Genomic DNA, 15562 nt, shown 5'->3' with positions numbered 1-15562 from the left:
TGATGAGATCAGGAATGTGCGGGTTTGTCCTCAAGGATAAATTTTTTGTTGTTTAACCTGATTTGAAATTACAGTATCATTAGGTACACCAACCCAATAAAAAATCCATTTTTAAACTTGACCCAGTCCATCTCGATCCAACGATCATTATGGGCCGGACCATTTAAATCGAAGTAGAAATCAAATTTTCAAAGAGCAAAAAGGGTTTAGGAAGGGAAAGTATTTTTCAGAAAAAGTGTTTTCCAAAAGAAGTGTTCTTTAAAAAAAATGTTTTCTAAAAAAAGTGTTATTCTCTAGAAAATAATGTTTTCTAAGAAAAGTGTTTTCCAGAAAATATTTTCCATAAGAACAAGATTTTCTAAGAGAAAATGCTTTCCAAATCACAAACTATTTTTCAGAGAAAAAATATTTTTCAGAAGAAAATGTTTTCCGAAAGAAAAGAAAATGAAGGAAAAATGATTTACAAAAGATCTATTTTTGCATGAAAAATTTTTGAAATGTGTTTTTCACACCAAAATCTATTTTTTTGCATGGACTTTGTAAATTATCAAAATATGTTTTTCTAAAAAGAAAATTGACTTGCAAAAAAAAAATAATCAGATTTGTTAAAGTTTTATTCAATGAAAACATTATTTCCAATAATTTTCAAGAGTGCAATAAAATTATTTCCTTCTGAATAATCATTGAGCGGATGAATTGTTTAATGGATTGGTGCACAGAATTCAATAAAATCTCAGGGTTCATTTAAAATGTTATCAAGGGGGTGACACTGAAATTGGTTAAATTCACCTTCAAAGAGGTTTGAGGGTTATCATTGTACCTAAGCTCAATCATCCATCGTCTAGCTAGGGTTACTAGTCCAGTCAGTTGGAACGAACGTCAACGCCAAATCAATCCTTTAGAATTTCTCAACATCGTCCAGTTATTCCCTGAAGATCATAGTACTTTAGTTTTGTCGGTTATAAGCAATGTCTCAGTCCTCAGTCCTAATCAAGCCCGTTGTGGGTAGTTGTCTTGAGTTTTCATGAGTTATTTGAGTTAGCTCAAGTCTAATTTTTTAATGTCATATTTTCTTTAGATCGAGTCTACTCTTTTTCTGTTGAGTCGAGTTAGTTTGTCGAGTCATAGAGGTGTCTGTCGCCCCTTTTGAATTTGATTGGCTAAAGGAAATATTTGAATACCTCGAGCGCATTAACGAATTAACTACTAATCTGGCTTCAAGGATAGATTTCTTTCCTGAGCAAGAAGATAAGAGTCAGGTTCAACATTTAATCGAGAAAACAAAGGTTATTGACCTCAAAACAGAAAATAATTCCTAAAGAGATTCAACTAGAAACCCTCCTATCCCTAGAGGAACACGAGGGGATGATGAATTTACTCAGAAATTTCAAAAGACTTGTTCGTGTGATCCGATGAGGATGTGTTAGGTGCAAGCTTGGGTGTTGTTCAACACGGAATAGATACTCGCTTGATGAGATGAAAATATCGATAGAGATGTTATAAAATGTATCAACACTATCCTTACTACATCTTAAGTTTCAAATCACATATTATCAGTCGATATGGGGGTACCTTTTGAACTGATCTCTGATAATGGGTCGTACTTCAAAGCATAAATCATTACTCTATATGTTTAAAGTTGAAGATCTGGAAGCACAAATCATCATCCCCCTACCGTCCTCAGATCAATGGAACGGTTGAAGCAGTTAGTAAGAGTCTCAAGACTATCATCAGGAAAATGTGTCAATCACATCGAGATTGGTCAGAAAAATTATCATTCACGCTATGGACATATCGAACTGCAATTCGATCCTCTACTAGAGCTACTCCCTACTCCTTAGTGTATGGCATGGAAGCAGTCTTGCCAGTTGAAATGAAAATTTCGTCTCTCAAGGTCTTGTTGGAAAATCATTTGTTAGAAACAGATTGGGTTCGACAGCAGTATGAAGAATTAAACTTGATCGAAGAAAATGAGTTAAAGCCTTATACCATGTGCAAGTTTATCTAAGAAGAGTCACCTGTGCATTTGACAAAAAGGTCAAAGCTCATCATTTACAAGTCAAGGATTTAACTATCAGACTTCAAAGAAAATTGAACACTCCTCCTCGACTATAAGAGAAAGTCTGAACCCAATTGGAGAAATTCATTCATTAAGGAAATACTATCAGGAAAAGCTGTCAGACTTCAAGATCATGATGGAATCGAGTTACCAGAACCAACCAACCTTGACCAAATCAAGCGGTACTACATTTAAGGAAGCCATCTTTGGCCGAATCAATTTTCCTGTTACCCAGTTCAATATATCCTTTCTCAACCCCTTTGCAACATTTTTCAAAAAGAAAAATTATGCCTTTTCTTTCTTAGCCCGATCACCTAACCTAGGGGAGGGAAGTTCTGAACTACATTTTGGTCTGATCCCAAAAATTTGGGGTACGTAGGTAACCTGAGAAGTTACTTCAGGCCCGACCACATCAAAATAAAATAGATTCCCGCGACAAAGAAAGAATCTAAAAGAAAAAATTCAAAAGAAAAAGAAATATCTGCAAAATGGGGAAGAAAATTCAAAGCAAAATAAAAGAAATGCCACACAAGGGGCATTCGGGTTTTTGAGCCTCCAAATCCCTTTCTTTTTATACCCAGTCCTAAGCTTACCCATGAAAGTCCTCTTAAGTACCGTGCGAGAAGTCAAGGAAGATAGCAAAGCATGATCAGACATCAACTCTAGAAGTTCAGAATGGAAGAAGAAAAAAAAAAGTCTGCTAAGTTGAAAACCCAAAAAGGGCGGCTTAGGCAAAAATTAAGGCAAGCTCGCAAGGTTGAAAATCTAAAAGGACGACCTTGGCAACAATCAGAGCAAAGAAAAAAGAGAAAAAATTGTAAGCTCGTTAGATCGAAAACCTAAAAAGGCGATTTAGGCAAAAGCTAAGGCATGCTCGCTATATTGAAAACCTGAAAAGGCAATCTAGGCAAAATTTAGAGCAATGAAAAAATAAAAGAAAATCTCCGTTGAGTTGAGAAGCTGAAAAGACAGTCCGAGCCAAAACATCAGAAGTTCGAATGATCAAGTTTCAATACCCATTTTGAACCAAATATAGACTCATTGGATACAAGTATCTCGTCTATGATTGATCTGAAGAGTTTCATATCCCTAAGTGAATTGACGGGTAGAAAGAACAAATTCTATGATGAATTTCAGAAAGAAATATTTTGTTCTAATTTCTTTAAGCCTGACTCAAAATCTTTAATATAAAAAGTCAAAATTAAAAGTTAAACCTTTATTGCGCTTGCGGTAATCAAGGATTTCAAACTTTCATAACAAGGGCACTTCCTTTTTCTAAAGAGTACAGTTTTCCCCCTTATACTAGGGGCATTTAATTTTAAATTATATTCGATTATCCCCAGTGCAATGTTCCTTGTCAAACTAGGGGCATTTTTGTTCTGATGCCTGGTCAATTTCAACCCCAAAGGATAAAGTTAACTTTGAATTAAAGGTTACCCTCTTGATAGAAATTTTGAAAACTCCTCAGATTCAAAGAGAGTTAAAATGTTTACCGGACCTTCATAAAATCTAACTTTTTATTAAAAAAATTCAAATGCGAGGTTAATCTCCTGTTCGTTCCCAAAAAGAATTAGTTCATTACTCTTTCACTCCGAGTAGGTAGAGTAGAACTTCAAAAAAAAAATATAGTTCATTACTCTTTCACCTTGGGCAGGTAGAGTAAGACTCCCAAAAAAATTAGTTCATTACTCTTTCACTCCGAGTAGGTAGAGTAGAACTTCCCAAAAAAATTTCATTACTCTTTCACCCTGGGCAGGTAGAGTAAGACTCTTAAAACAATTAGTTCATTACTCTTTCACTCCGAGTAGGTAGAGTAGAACTTCCCAAAAAAATAAATTATTACTCTTTCACCCTGGGCAGGTAGAGTAGGACTCTCAAAAAGCTTAGTTCATTACTCTTTCACTCCGAGTAGGTAGAGTAGAACTTCTCAAAATAATTAGTTCATTACTCTTTCACTCCGAGTAGGTAGAATAGAACTTCCCGAAATAATTAGTTCATTACTCTTTCACCCTGGGCAGGTAGAGTAGGACTCTCAAAAAACTTAGTTCATTACTCTTTCACTCCGAGTAGGTAGAGTAGAACTTTCCCAAAAAAAAAAAAAGATTAGTTCATTACTCTTTCACCCTGGGCAGGTAGAGTAGGACTCATAAAAAGTTAGTTCATTACTCTTTCACTCTGAGTAGGTAGAGTAGAACTTCCCAAAAAAATAGTTCATTACTCTTTCACCCTGGTCAAGTAGAGTAGGACTCCCAAAAAGCTTAGTTCATTACTCTTTTACTCAGAGTAGGTAGAGTAGAACTTTTCCAAAAAAAAAAATTTAGTTTATTACTCTTTCACCCTGGGCAGGTAGAGTAGGACTCCCAAAAAAATTAGTTCATTACTCTTTCATTCCAAGTAGGTAGAGTAGAACTTCCCAAAAAACTTAGTTCATTACTCTTTCACCCTGGGCAGGTAGAGTAGGACTCTCAAAAAAAATATAAATTCATTACTCTTTCACTTAGAGTAGGTAGAGTAGGACATTCAACTTTCTCCCAACTTTTGCTCAGATTTGTCTCAAATCTCATTCAAATTTTCTCGAGTTTTGTTTTACTCAATTTCACACAGTGCACACACTTCCACATTTGTTTTATTAGTCAAGGAGAATTATCTAAAATTCAAGGATCTGACACTATCAGTGAGACCTCTCGCTCAAGGACCTGACAACTTTTTAGTTCGGGGAGAGCTTTACCTTCAAGGATCCGAACGCCTCGACGAATTGTTAAATCAGGCTGTAAAATGAACTGTCACAAGCTTTGGCATTCAGATATCGCACTATCTACCAAAATAGATTTGCTATCTAGTTTGCTTCAACCCTCTGCTAATGAGGGACATCTGTCGACACCCCATTTTTGCACTCGCCTGATTAATCAACTCGTCAACCCGATCGCAATGATTCCCAATGATGGATGTGTATTCCATTGCTTTATTTTGTTACTAGATGTGTTTCAGAAATCCGGATGAGGTATCTCGAACTGACAAAATCTTAGAAATCACGCTACGCTAGGAAAATACGACTCCAGAAACATAGAAATCATCATCTTGCAAATAAAAAAGAAGCTTCACGATAAAAATCACTAAAAATTGACTAAATTACCAAAATACCCCTAACATCAAAACAACCCTAGAGCCTACATTACGCTTAGGAAAACCCATTCAAACAGATAAAACAACAAATCGGAACCAAATAAATCATTTCACCAATTTTAACAGAATTCGACAAAATTACGAAAATACCCCTCATAAAGTTCATGACCATTTCATACAAAAAAACTTCATAAATGACAAAAACCAACATTCCCATTGAATTCCTTACGAAAAACTGATTCCAAAACATCCTGAAACATGGAAAAACGATTTAAAACGTAAAAAATTTTCTTCGAGGGCAAAATGATAATTTCACAATTTTTATAATTAAAAATTTCGAAATTAATAAATAAATCATTAAATAATGTAAAGTGAAATATTAATAAAATTAATTATAAAATTTAAACCAAAAAAATTGATCAATCAGGCTTTCAAGAAAAATTGTTGATGGTTCGCAAGATATTTCTTTAAGGACCCTTCCATTTGGGGGTCCAAAGAATTAAAGATATAATAGAGAGGGGTTCTCCAAAAATTTAAAATCAATCAAGCAAGACTAAACTCAAGATATTAAAGTCAATCAAATAAGACTAAAGTCAAAATTAAAGTCAATTACGTAAGACTAAAGTCAAGTATTAAAGTCAATCTCATAAGATTAAAGTCAAAATCCTAAATCAAAATCCTAATCTAAATTAATCAAGTCAATCTCATAAGACTAAAGTCAAAACCCTAATCTAAACTAATCAAGTCAATCTCATAAGACTAAAGTCAAAACCCTAAGTCAAAGCCCTAAAGACTAAGTCCATCTCATGAGACCAAAGTCAAAACCCTAATTAAAACTCTAAAAGAAACCCTAATCAAACCTAATGCTTCTAAAAACTTTATAAATAGGAGTCTCCACACCTATTTTCATATCAAAGAAAAAACCCTAGAAAAAGTAGGTGAAGAAGCCTCCACAACCTCCCCAAAACCCTAATTTTGGAGTCCCAACTCCTTCCTTAACACCCTTACTCCAATTTTAACCTAAAAAACACCCAAAAACCTCTCAAAAACATCTCAAAAATCCACAACAAATTCGAATCACCCAGATCCAAGAAGGAGATACCTTACCTCGGAGATCAGAAATCAGATCCGGAGATAGAACGAAGTGAGGAATACGGTACAAGGAGTCGTTTTCACCAGATCTGAGGGAATAACACTTTTGCAGATCGAAGGTAAGTTTTTTTTTATTATTATTTTTTAATCTAGGTTTTGTCATTAGCGATGTAGTTATATTTGGAATAAGTAGAGACCAGCATTGGCCGGGCGGGGTTGGTGCCTAACACCTTCCAACCCCGTAACATGATCCCCGGATTCAGATTTTCTATGGTAGATTAGTGTTTATCCATTTTAGAGTCAGTTTGGTTCCTAGACCATAATAACTAGGTGGCGACTCCCAAACCTCAAGGGTCAAAAGCGGATCCGCGCACCCCGCGGATCGAGGGCGCTTTCAATGAAGTATAGAGATTCATCTAAAGTTTTGAGCCATTAGAGTTTGATAAAATCTTGAAGTGAATCCTATAAACATTATAAAGAATATGAAATGATAAATAAATAACACAGAATTAAAGTTTGCTCTTAAACTTCCTCCTCTCACTAGTGGAGGGAGTCTAACATATGATCATGGAAAAAATACAAAAACAAGTAAAAGAAACAACATTTGTATTCATTGTAACCAAGATACACTCCTATCTCCTTGAGTAATTATAGAAGTTGTTGAAATAAAACTTAACTAAAAATAAAAATTACAAAAAAAAAATACCAAGGGCATTGAGGGGAGAAGAGAGAAGAAACAAGATCCTAAAGACTTTTTCCTAATTGGGAAAATGATCTATTTATATACTTGATGTGCTTTCGAAGGATCCAAAAATAGTTGTCATTACTCTTGCGTATAATCTCACGTGTGAAGCAAACTGAAGTAATTCTAGAATGATCCAACTGAGGTAGATTATGCCACATTCATAGTTGACTACGCCACATTGATCTAGAAACATTCAGATCTCAGTTTTTGATTGGTTGCTTGATTTGACTTCCTGATTGCAATGTATTCTTGCTTAAGTGATTTAGTGTTCATCTGGATGAGTTGATCATTGACCTGTATAGTGAACACACGCGATCAATTTTCTCATATTTACAATTATTTTGTGTAATTAAGCCTAATTAACATGGTATAACATGAAATATGATAAATTGATATTTAACATAATTATTTATCTAATTTAATGAAATAACGATAGAAATCGAGATAAATGCTTGGGAAAAATGCGGATAAATCAGTGTTTTGAGACATTGATCAACAAGGAAATACCAAATCGTTCTTCTTAGGCGTATTAGCTAATTTCAATATTTATCAAATTCGTCTATTGAGCTCAGTACTCTTCTTCGTATTAGATCTTTTGCTTGAATTATTATTGCACGCATGATAATTAAAAGACCCCCTTATTTAGTGGAACTGAAAAATTTTGATAACAAAGAATGACGGACTCAACTAGAGTACTTGACGAATAAAAAGCCAATGTGACTGAATGAATAAAAATTGACATAACTAATATGACTAATTGAATAAAAACTAAATGTGACTATCAGAATAAAACTAACATGACTGACGTGACTAATTAACATAGCTGAATCAAATCTAGAAATGACTTAAGGATGATTGACTTTAAAACTAGGAGAAATACTTGAATGGATGGGTTGTGATATCGAGATCTATGCTTCATTGGATATCTTCATGATGGATTACTTCTTTATACTATGATTTGAGCCTGTCAAATGTTGAATGACTTATTGCTTCAAAAAACTCTTTGTCTTCCAACACAGTCTCAGTTATAAGATAAATGGACCATCTTTACGTAGTGAAGCTAAACCATTAGGAATGATCAGGCAAATGAAGGAAAATGAGCCAATTGATTCTAGTTCAATTGAAAAAATTTGGTTCAAAACGGACAAATGATGATTTTGATAGGTAGGCAAATGATTGGTAATAACATTAGGTGTTATAGGAACAAATATGATGACTTTCTTCTGATTAATTTAATTTTGAATAGTATGACGCAAAGTTATGCACCTGTTAGTATGGTGCCTTGGCATTTGATAAAATTCACAAAATAGGTTACCCTTATGATTTTATTGAAGGGGATTAGGTAAAAGCCTAAGCTGTAAAGGTATGAGAAGATCCTTTTTCAATATCTTTTAATATGTAGTATTGAGAGACATCCCAAGATTACCAAATTGTCTTTGTGACCTAGATTGCGAAGGTAGAGTAACTTGGAAAGCTGGTGTTATTGAAGTGCTGGCCAGTTGGACCACATTCATATTGAGTATGAAACTTTTGGATTTAGATTATGTCGAATTACCAAAAATTCCTAAGGAGAAACAATCTTCCACTTGACTTTTAACTTTGATGAGAGATTAAAAAGTAAAAAGATTCTTAGGTATCAAGTACTTGTCATAAGTAGAAGTAAGATTCTTGAAGTTGATCTTGACTTGTTCTTTCTCTTAAGTTCGTCCCACAATTGAACAACTTTATCTTTTCATTGGGTGATGAATTTAGTGAAGGTTTTCTCGAGTTTTTTGCTTCGTCGTTTCCAGATCCCTTCTTGTGAGTTCGATAATTGTGTTAAACAAATATTAATCGATAAAGTCGTTTGTCAATACACGTCATGTTTTCACACGAGATGAGTCTAATGACATGAGTCAACACAAAGTAGGCCCTAAGATAGTTCTTTGTAAGAGTTGAGCCATCTATTCCTCACTTAGTCCTTCAACTTACAAGATGCCAATGTATACTTTTACGCGATTCTTAGGGAATCCAATCCTATCAAACTTATCCATATCTTGCATAATGAATTTCTTTGGCAAACGAATAGTAGAAAATAACGTCATTGCTCATAATTCAAGAGTAAGAACATATGGGTCCTTAATATTCTTCAGCACAATTTCAACCTGAGCTATTCGCTTGCTAAAACAGGGTCGATAGGTACTTGACCTGCTTCTTGATCTTCATTGAGGTCAAACACATCCTGAGGCTCTTTAATTTTATCTTTCTTCTTTTAATCTTTCATGCCATCAATCCATGTTTAAATAGGTGTAGTGGTTTGTGCTTGAAAAAAAATCTAAAATTTGATTGAGTGTTACTTCATCCATGGTAATTGTTCCTTGACAAAACAATGATTGGTTATTTGGACTTGATGATGATATTCTAGTAAGACGACTATTTTGACAGGTCCAAAGTGGCACAATCGATGGTTTAGAACATTTAGGAGAAATTATAACTTGGTTAAAACGAACTCAAACTAACCATTGATTTAGAAAGACTGACTCGTAACCACATGGTTAAAGATTTGAGATGAATTAATTAAAGCCTGGTAGCAATCATTGAGCCCAAATGAACTATAAACCTATAGTACTACAAGAGTGATAAAAATTGGTCGAGGTTTAACTCTGATTGGGTTGAACCCTTGGTTAAATCTCAGGATAGAGTCCTTTTATGTAAACTGGTCTAAATCTTTGAATCCAAAATCAATTGGTCCAACCGATTTAGCATTGATCGGTTTAATCCATTTATCAATTGGGAAAAGTAGCTCGACTTAATTGGTATTATTTTACCAATTTCATTAGGTTAAACTGATATTACGGGTTTGAGTTGAGTGGTGTGGATCGATCCACCCACTAACTTTTGATTAGATTGAAGAATTATAGCTCAGGAATACCGATAATTGGTTCAAGTTGTGGCTTAATGGAACCGCGTCTTAGTTTTGGGTCTCTCGAAGCTCACTATATGATTAAGGTTAGGTTAAAATAAAATTTAAGTCACTTTAGTCTAAAACACTGATATATCTCCTAATTTCACCTGGTTAAACAATAAGTAGTGTTCTAGTTTAATATACCATAAGGTATTAGAGTGAAGCTGTAGCATTTGCATGCGTCACTCATGTCCCGAGGGATCAAGTTGGCTATGTTCCAACTACGAGACTAACAAGGGACATAGAATATGCATGCTTGTGAGTATACGTAAAGGGATAAGGTGCACTCGAGGCATTTTCGTAAATCATAAACATGCAAACAAAATCATTACAAAAGCAGATAAAGAAGGAAGAAAAAATAAATAAAGAATAACTAACCTAGACTAAAGTTTTCTTGGGTCAAGATGGGTTGACTTAGAGAAAAGTCAACCAAAAGGGAATATCTTGGATAGGGTCAAGTTTTACCCTAAAATCCTTAGCAAAGTCACCACTAAAAGCGCTTCGGGAAAAATCCACGTCGAATGTGTAGATCCTGGTGTTTTTGGGAGTCACCGCCTAATTTAGGTCTAAGAATCGTAAGATGACTCAAAATGGAATTCAGGTCAGTCTACGATAAAGATAATGAATAAGGAGTCAGATTATGGATTTTAAAAGGTATTAAGCACCGAACCCGCTCGATCGAGACGATCGATCTTCAGTTCAATCCAAAAATATCCTATAATTAACAGGTGAAGACTAAAGTCAAAATAGGGTTAAAAGTCAACCTAAAATAAACTAGGGAGATTAAGGTTAAAGTCTACCTAGGTCAAACCTAAAGTCAACTAGAAGACTATGGTAAAGGTCAAGGTAAAAAGTCAATGCTAAAAATCAAATAAAATACTAGATTTAGATTCTAAGTCAATCATCGTCAAATTATACCGAGTTAATTTGTAAGTAAAAAAAATGGAAAACTAATGGATAAAAAAATGAAAATTTTTGTTTTGGTCAAGCCTAAGATGATTTCTTAGGTTGCCTACGTACCCCAAATTCCTTTTAGGATCAGATCGAACATAGTTTCGAAAATGCACATGAAATCTCGAAAACATGTCTTCTAGTTGCGCATGAAATTTCTTAGGTTGCCTACGTACCCCAGATTCCATTTTCATGATTTGACTCGGGTCGTTTAAAAATCCGATAAAACAAATTAAACTATAAAAACATTTTTAAAGTTTCAAAATACGGATTTTTGAAAAATGGGTTGACTCATCGAGTTTAGAAAAAAATGCCTTTTATGTGTCAAGTTGACTAGAAAAAATAAAAAATACTCGATTAACCTTAAAGAAACGTGATGTTCCGATTGTTGGGGCCCGTTCAAACAAAGTTGTACAAAACATTTTAAGGGCTTGGACACAAAAGCGAGGGTACAAGTGCCATGAGCGTCGCTTTAGGATTGCTAAATTGTGAACAACAAAGGGAATTTATAAGGTCGTTGGTGTGAGGCCGAGAGATGGTGAACTTGAGGGTCGTAGTTGGGTTGATGGAGATGAAGGTAAACGTCTATAGAGGCTTGGGTTGTTTTGATGGAGGTCGAAGTACTACTGTGAGCTACTAATAGAAGGCTGAAACGAAGTGGAGTTGAGTATTTAGGGGACTGAAACTGAATGAAGAGGTCTGAATGGATAACTGAAACTGAATGGGAGCTTTGAATGGATAATTGGAACCGAATGGAAAGTTGCAAATGGATAATTGAAACTGAATGAGGCAAGTTGTGGAGGGCGAAAATTGAATGGATAAGTCTAAAATGTGGTAAATGGGGACTCTAATGGAGGTCTGAACCAAATGGAGAAGTCTGAAATGTAGTGAATGGGGACCAGGTCTTTCACCAACACCACCTCGTCCAGCACATGCCTTCCAATTCTAGATCCAAATCCAAATGTAGATAAAGAAAAAAAAAAAAAAGGGACTCTAATAGAAGTCTGAAACCGAATGGAGAAGAAAGAAGGAGGTTATTGCAACATTAACGACTGTTGTGATGGTTGAGTTGGAACAAAGAAGATGGCAGAGAGATGTAGTACAGTTAAAAAGGGAAGAAGGATGGTGTAAATGAAGAAGTAGGAGAAGATTTTGAGTTGTTGTAAACGGGTGCACTGCCGTGAAGGAGGAGGAGAGGTAAGTATCCTCTCTCTTCTCTCTTCTTTTTCTTTTCCCTTTCGTTTTTTTGTTTTTGTTTTTTTTTTTTTTTTGGTTTTCTTTCTGGTGTGCATTATTTTTATTTTAGATTTTATGATCTTCTTTCTCAATAGAACATTGTGGTTCTTTTTATAGAGAAAGGAGGTGGAGTCCATGAAGGGAACGATCCCACATATCCCACCTCTCTCTCTCTTACGATTTTCTCCTATGGCCGAACATCCAACGTGAGAGAGAAGCCTCTAACTTGTTAAAGCCATGGAGGGAGCGATCCCACCTATATCTTGCAATGTAGTCCCCTACATTGATTGGTTAGTCTGTAGATTCGATTTTAATTAATTAGTTGTTTTGAATGGTGATGGATGATTACTTGATTGAAGGTTAAACTTGATCAAAGGCTTAAATTGAATTGAATGCATTGATTGATAATTTTAATTTTATTTCAAAAGGCTTGTTGATTGGTTTGATTTTTACGATAAAAAAAAATAGGTCCTATCACTCAATTTGGAAAAATTCTATTGATACCCCATCTTTGCTCAATTTAGCATACCATTTTTAAATTCGGGTGTATTAAGTAAAAATTTTAAATTGATTAACAAAAACCCAATACCTAATTCTAGATTTTAAGATTTTTTATTTCAATTTTCAATTGGGCTTGGATTCCATCATTTCATGTGACGGACGAGTGTCATTTTATTGTAAAAACTTCATCATTTTACATGAAAAAAATCATTATTTTATGTAAGAATTTGTGATTTTCTTAAGAGCGTGCGCAAATATTGTCAAAACATTTACTTTTCAATCATAAAATCACGTTTTCGTAGAAATCGAGGTTTCTAATTAAAAGTTGAATATTTAAGGGCATTTTGATCAATTTTGTAATTCTTCGTAAATTTTTCTTTTTTTATTAATTTTAGTCTCGTTTGACTTGAAATCACATTTTGAAACTAATGAAAGTACTTTTTGAGACATTTTGGAGATGTGGGACCCATTAAGGGTATTTTCATTATTTTGTCAATTTTTGTCAATTTTGACCAGTAATTTTATTTGGTCGCAATGTGATTTTTTCGAAGTTTCAAGGTTACATTTTCTTAGCGTAATGAGGCCTCTAGGCCATCGAAACGTGTAGAGATCCTAAGCGTACGTACTCGCTAAATCAAAGTGTAAATGTATGGTGATCCTAAGCGTATGTAATTTCTAAGTTGCACTTACAAAAAAAAAGAGAATGAATAAATTGGGAAAATAAATAGGAAAAAGGGTCTCTTGCAAGCTTTTGGCTCTTTGCATGTATTATGCACTCATCATTATGAATCCACAACAACCGAGTGATAAGTTGTCGAATCAAACGATCACAAAATGAGATGTTTATATGTTTCAGTAGTCTTCTTTAGCAACCCCATCATCTCATCTATTTTAGCATTCCTAGTTGCTTCGAGCATGGCAGAATCGTCCGCTCTTATACCAATGTTACGTGATCTTCCTTTTTCTTAGTTATTTTAGATAACAATGGTAACTTCGAGTGAACCTACCTCTATGAGATAAGTTTTTGGTGAAAAATTTATGTCTTCATTACCATATCAGGATGACTTAAATACATACAACTACCACTCCTACATTTCAACAACTACTTCGGTAACATAACACCTCTTAACCCACAAAAAAAAAAAAACCCTACTCTTAAACTATTCAAATAACCCATGATCTAACTACCTACTCTAACTACTTGCAATTACAACTGAAAAATAAATAAAGAAGAAACTAAACAAGAAGAAATTGAAGAATGTGGTGGTCTGAACTACTCCCACAAACCTGTTACGTGGTTAATCACGTAGCATTCTATTAAGGTTTCTATTCGGGTTTCAAGCTCTTTATTTGGGATGAAAATCGAAGATGAAGGAATGATACTTTTGTTTTAGTTTTTCATTAGATAAAGGATATTTCGATCATTTCACACAACTGAGGGCATTACAATCATTTTCGCTTTCTATGTTAAAGGTGAAATAGTTTGTTAATGATTTCACCAAGTCAACGAAAGTCATGGAGGGTAGACTTCATCTTGCATTTCGCACAGGGGGGAAGGGGGGTGGTTATCACTAATTTAGCTTGTGTTTATAGGGGGTAAGACTAAAGTTCCATTTTAAATATCGTCCGAGACTACGAGCCATCTCGATCTTGTTCATGAACAACATAGATATTGGTTGTGATACACCATTCACAAGACTCGTTTGATATACCGGATATCTTGTTTGAGATCTCGGATGATATAAACACAATAAGTGAGATACCTAAAGAAAAAATCGCCATAGTTCCAAATCTGTGTCGTTCATGAACAACAGGGCAAACATCTTGCTTGAGGTTTGAAAGTTGAATAAGAGGGATAAAATCTTTAGCTAAAAAGTTTGAAGATGAATATTACTAAGATAAAATCAGGGATTTTTGGGTAAGAGGTAGAAAAAGAGATGATTGAGATGACTCGTTTTCAATAAATCGGTCTCGTCCATGAATTAGACGAGACGCCAAATTGAGTTTTGAAACCATTTGTCAGGATGATAAATTTGTCCGGCTTTGATCACGAAAATTACGAAACAGCCTGAAACGGCAGACGAAAATAACCTCACATTCAAATTTTAGTAACTTATGGAGAACAGTGACGTCTCATTTTACACTTTTTGAAAAAGGGATCTTACCGTTCTAGTTCCACTATTACAAAGAAAATGTTTTGATACGGAAGTCTACGTCAAAAGTCTACTGTTACCTAATTCCACTAACACCATTTTCAAATTACTGAAACATCCTTTTCAAATCTTCACACGTCATCTGATTTTACTGTACAACCTTAAAATATGGAAGGAAAAAAAAATTCAGAAAACGGACCCCATTTCCGGGTCAACTCAGTGATGTCATCAAATTTTATTTTTTTTCTTTTTTAAGCTCTCAAGATAAATATAAATATGTTTTCTTTCTGAAATTTGGTGGGAAGAGAAGAACTCTCCCATTTTTCCGGACATGTATAATATAAAATTTAAAAAAAAAAAAAAAAATTATTAATAAAAGTGTTAGCTTATTGATAGCTCGTGGTCAACATCAAATTATTGCTAAGTGCTTTTAAAAAAGAATAGTGTAGAAGAGTTTTGAACTCCTTGATTATAGGAATCTTTGGCAGACTTAGGATTATAATGGAATACTTTAAAAAAATTGTAGACTCTTGATTAATTATAGGGACCGTATGTAGGATAAGTTGAAGGCTGTTAATTCTAAGTCCCATAAATCAACTTCACTAGGGCTGTCAATTGGCTCCCCTGGTCCATCTTAAAAACTAAGATTTTGGGCCTTAATTTTTGTTAATAAATTATTAGGAATAATTATGTTGGCGAAGTTCTATTCCCAAAATCAATTTAGTAGTCATCGTGTAGTTGAAGATCAAGCTAATCTC

Source organism: Akebia trifoliata, chromosome 5 (assembly GCF_017979445.1).
Source record: "Akebia trifoliata isolate Shusen 1 chromosome 5, ASM1797944v1, whole genome shotgun sequence".
NCBI classification, from domain to species: domain Eukaryota; kingdom Viridiplantae; phylum Streptophyta; class Magnoliopsida; order Ranunculales; family Lardizabalaceae; genus Akebia; species Akebia trifoliata.
The sequence above is the reverse complement of the archived record's forward strand: the minus strand, read 5'-3'. Positions refer to the sequence as shown.